Source organism: Dioscorea cayenensis, chromosome 16 (assembly GCF_009730915.1).
Source record: "Dioscorea cayenensis subsp. rotundata cultivar TDr96_F1 chromosome 16, TDr96_F1_v2_PseudoChromosome.rev07_lg8_w22 25.fasta, whole genome shotgun sequence".
NCBI classification, from domain to species: domain Eukaryota; kingdom Viridiplantae; phylum Streptophyta; class Magnoliopsida; order Dioscoreales; family Dioscoreaceae; genus Dioscorea; species Dioscorea cayenensis.
This window is the reverse complement of record NC_052486.1, coordinates 8,634,039-8,638,906: the sequence shown is the minus strand read 5'-3', so window position 1 is coordinate 8,638,906 and position 4,868 is coordinate 8,634,039. Positions and strand designations below refer to the sequence as shown.

General features: G+C 34.5%; 1 long non-coding RNA gene across 2 annotated transcripts; it reads right to left on the bottom strand.

The window, feature by feature from the left end:
• Nucleotides 1-1,917: 1,917 nt before the first annotated feature.
• LOC120279587 lies at nucleotides 1,918-3,894 on the bottom strand. Of its 2 annotated transcripts, XR_005541956.1 has the most exons (5): nucleotides 3,644-3,894; nucleotides 3,219-3,281; nucleotides 2,607-2,723; nucleotides 2,218-2,280; nucleotides 1,918-1,967 (listed from the first exon to the last, which is right to left on the bottom strand). It is a non-coding gene; the product is annotated as an uncharacterized LOC120279587 (long non-coding RNA). The 2 variants fall into 2 exon arrangements; XR_005541955.1 differs by lacking the exon at nucleotides 2,218-2,280.
• Nucleotides 3,895-4,868: the final 974 nt, after the last annotated feature.

The following is a 4,868-nucleotide window of genomic DNA, read 5'->3' as shown; positions in this document are numbered from 1 at the left end:
CAATTCCTTTTGCAACAGTATAATTAAATCCACAGGATTGAACTTAAACAGATGCAAACAAGTGAAAGAGAGATTGGTGGAAGGCACCTCCATCTCTAACTCCAATCAAATCAATATTTATAAATATAAATAATTACATAAAAAAATATATTTAACCTCTCCTGCCATGTGACTGTCAACAGCAATCCAGAGGCACTGTTGTTCATACAATAATCTTAACAAAACGTAACTAAGAATTCATGTTCTAGCGATGAAAACGAAGAAAACATGAATACGATATTTGTTCATTACTGGTCCGATTTGTTGCAATGTGGTTGCCATGCTCGGAGGAACTCCCATAGTGCATCAGGACCAAAGCAAACAATAAACTTCCTAGATTTCCATTTGAAAGGCTGCTAATGAATACATCGGTGGGAGTCACTTAGACTTCTAGCATGGATAAATTCTTCTAAACAAAGATACACTACGTGAGTTGGTATGCATACTAATAATGGTCCAAAAATTGGCCAAGTGTTATTCTCCACTGTTACCAATCATTTCAGAGCAAGAATGTGATCAAATAAGCAAGGAATGCAAACAGCAAATCAGCTATGTGTTATCCTGTACTGTTACAAATCACTTCAGAGCAAGAATGTGATCAAATAAGCATGGAATGTGAACAGAAAATCAGCTGTGTTATCATGTACTGTTACCAATCAATAGGGAGCAATTCAATGAACAAATATAGATGTGTTTGTTGTTTGTTTGGGTATGAGATATCAATTGAACACCAAAAAAACATTTTAAGTTGTCTGTATTTATATTTGAGGTAACTGCGGAAAATCTACATTTTTTAGAGGAAAAGGATAGAGTAAGTGCCGCAAGTTTATGTTCTTGGCAATAAAGTGATGCATACATAGTAAGCAAAAGATGTTAAAAACAGAATGTTTACCTTGCCTAGTGATGCGGACCAGATTGATGAGCTAGCTTGCGCCTACATGGACAAGTGGGATGCGATGACTTAGGCGGGGTTATTTCCGTAATTTTTCTAAAAGGCTAATTTTGGTGATCAGAGGAACCCGTTTATGGAAAGATTTTCTCCACCCATATCTTGGGCTGTAAATCTCTGATTGAGACGCCTTTTTTGGCATTCGCTATGTTTGGTTTTGAATTTTTATTCTATGGTGTCAATTGAGAATTTTCTATTTTTGGAAAATTTCGATTTATTTCTCTTTTAGTGCTTTCTTGTTGGTCTATTTATTTGTAAGCTTTCGGCTTATGAGGGCAGTTTAGAATTGAAATAAAATTGTTTTGTTCTTTGTCTTTCCTCTAAATTCCTGGGCATTCTTAGACTAAACATGGTTTAGATTTCCACTACGTTGTTGACTTAGGTATTCTTAGACTAAACAAGTCCACAACCTTACCCCCCTGCGTCACCTAGCAGAAACATGCCAACACCAGCACCATAAACAATTGCATGTTCTAAGCCTCTATTAACCCTTAATATAAGAAAATCAAAGAATTAGGATGAACCATAAAATCAAAAAACATTGGTGAAGCTAGTTGAAAAAATAGAAAAACACAAATTAACTAACTCTAGCAAAATAGCCATCAGTCATCCATGTTTACCAAGTTAGCAAAGTCCTTTGTATTAGAAATCTTCTCCATAAGAACTGTGTTTCATGGTTTGAAGTAATGAAGTAGAGGAAGCAGTTCTTCCAACAAAGATATACTTAGCAAAGATGCAAATCCAAAATACTGCAACCGCTGAAGGTGAATGGGTATTTCTTTCGCTATATCATGATGAGTGATGGGGAAAAATGGTGGCCAATTTTTCTCCTCTATTAGAATACCAGCAAGCTGACCACAAAAGGAATAATGAGCTTTCTTTATAGATAATCACTGTTTTGAGGCTCATCACCAATAGAAGTCACTTACAAATATAAGTATGTACCTCATGCTGCAGCATCTTCTCTCCGTTTTAGCTCCTAGAATGGAATAAAATGAAGCATTAGACAAATAAGTTCAACCCATATGATGGATAACAAGATAATTCAAACTAATACATAAATCATTTATCCTTAAAATGGAAGGTATACTCAACAGTTCCTTGAAAAGAACTACACTTCTTTCTAAACTTTTAGAATTTGAATTATCCAAAGCATGATTTTTCAAGTTCTTAATGAGCAGAAGGAGAAAACACATATTTTATTTAACATCACTTTGATAGAAAACTACATGTTCTCTTTTATTCAGTTCTGCCTCCTTGGCTTAAAGCTCCCTCTCCTTTTTCTTTAAATCCTAAGTAAGATGGAGAAAAAAAAAATTAAAGAGAAATTATGAGCACAAAAGTGCATTTATTAAAAAAATAAAAGTTAAAAAAAAAACATTGTCCCCATCTTCTCAAGGTTACAACAAGGAGAATATCATAGGAGAAATGGATTTTACAGAACATTTATTGCCAATGGTGGGGGCGAAAGTCACTCACAGCTGTTTGGAAGTTTTTGCAGTTCTCCACTGGATAGAGCTTTGTGCAAAAACAAAGTCCCCCAAGACCTAACTCTAACTACATGTGTGTGAAATAGGTTTTTCTATAATTTTTCTAAGTTGTGAAGGCTCATACAAACCTTTGTTGAATCAAGAGGAATATCAACTGTTGCACTTAGGTCATTGTAGAAATCAGCAGGTTCTGGAGGAAGAGGTGAAAGTCTAGAATTTGAAGCTGAAGGAACACTAGTTGGGTTCTGGAACAGACAAAAGAATGTAAGATGCATAGCGTAAAAATCTTTTTTTTTAAAAAACATAATAATAATAACACAATGGAATAAAGGAATTACTGATTATCACACAACAACCTACATCATTTGCATAGCATACTAAATACGAAGTGAGCAGTGATAGTTCCGAGATTGCCCACAGCTATATATATATATATTTGAATAATAGTGGATGAGCCACAAATGCGTTAAAATAATACCAAGAAAGCTGAGTCCTTCTGAACTACAAAAGGTTGCTCAGAGGGTTTACAAAAGCAGATGGAGAACGATAAAAATATAAAAGAAAACTAAATGTAAATTATAACACGAATATCTACTCAAGTCTGCAAAATTTCGTAATAACCAACAGTTATGCATGATTTTCTTTTCACGAGGTCTCCACGACATGTTCTATACTCCTTTCAATTACTCATGCTTATCATTTAGAAGGAATGAGGAGTAGGCAGATTATTTTGAACTCACTGTTGTGTAGAATGGACCGCCACCATAATTTGATTGTTCAGCTATTCTTCGAACTGCTGGGTCCTGACAAAGATTAGAAGAAAATAGTCTTCTTATAAAAAGAAACATAATCGTACAAAATGCACCAAAAATTGATCAAAAATCTAGAAAAAAGAACCTACATACTCATCCAAACACAAAGAAATCATTCTAATAATATAAGAATAGGATCTCGGATGAAGAAACCCACTCGATCAACCCAAAATCATACATCCAATAAAAACCACACCACACTTTAAAAACAAGAGCTCAAATGAGATCAAGAACCCTAACCATAAAAAACACTAAAATTTTCAAAAATGCGAACAAATCTCACAGCAAGAGAACACCACCAGAATCAAAACAACAACTGAATTGATTGAGAGGAGTAATAGAAAAAGGAAAACCTCACAAATCTGGAGAAGATCAATGAGAGCTTAACCAAGGGTTTTGATTCTTCAAAGGAGCAAGAGAGAAGAAGTGAGAGAGCGAGAAAGAAAGCAAAGAAAAAAAACAGGGTGTTTTTTAAAAAAAGCATATCATATCAGATTCAGTGTTAGATTAATTGACATGAAACAAACCCGACCCATTTAGGTTTGTGTGATCTGTGAATTGAGGGCCGTCGGATGATCCATGTATCAAGAAGAGGGAATCTTAATGTATGATGCGGCCAAAATATGAGCAAAATTAGAGTATAAAATTTAAAAAATAGCAAAATACCTTTTGAGAATTAGAATCATTGATGTTAAGCCTTGAGGTTAGAATGTAACAAGCTAGGATGAGATTTAGATATTAGCCATCAAACAATTCTATTTTAAGGCTGGGCACATAAAGTGTGTGATGCATGGGTGAACTAATAAAAACAGATAAGCATAGATATATACAACAGGAACCCCTCATGATCAAAAGAAGAAAATCTCCACTTCATGTGGTAGATCCACATCTGGGTGCAATCCAAGAAGTGGTGTAGTTCTCGGAGGATGTTGAGTTGGTTCCAGGATGTCATTCTGGGGATGTTGAGATGGTTGGATTTGGAGACATGGATCTGGAGCTTCAAATGCAGGAAGTCTTTTTTTGATCCTCATGGATGAAGAAGAACAATAGATTGGGGATGAGAGATGAGATGGGATGGATGGATGTATAGATGGATGGATAATTTGAAGAGAGAGGTATAGGGGAACTCAGAAGAGAGAGAAAGAGGGATGGGATTTGGGAGGAGTGCATAAATCCTTCATAGTTGTTAAATATTAAAAGAAGGGGGTTTTTTTATTTTTTTATTTTTAATTTTTTAATTTTTTTAATTTTTTAATTAATTCATTAATTAATATCTGTGATTTCGCTGGTTGCCAATAATATATTGTGGGTATGCAAAATTTAAATGATAACAAACTAACTATGGTTCCACGATTCAAAGTGTGGTTATAAAAAAAAGTAAAAAATTCAATAGAACTTGCAAGTACTATTTCTGGTATAGAAGAAAATGTAAGGATCTAAAGCAATTAATTCTAAATAAGGATGACATATCTTATTTGATGACATATCTTCAAAATTCGCCTGTAAGGATGCCCACCAGTGACACGGTGGTACTCATCAAAGATTGATAGATGCACTATATCCAATTTTAAGAAAGCA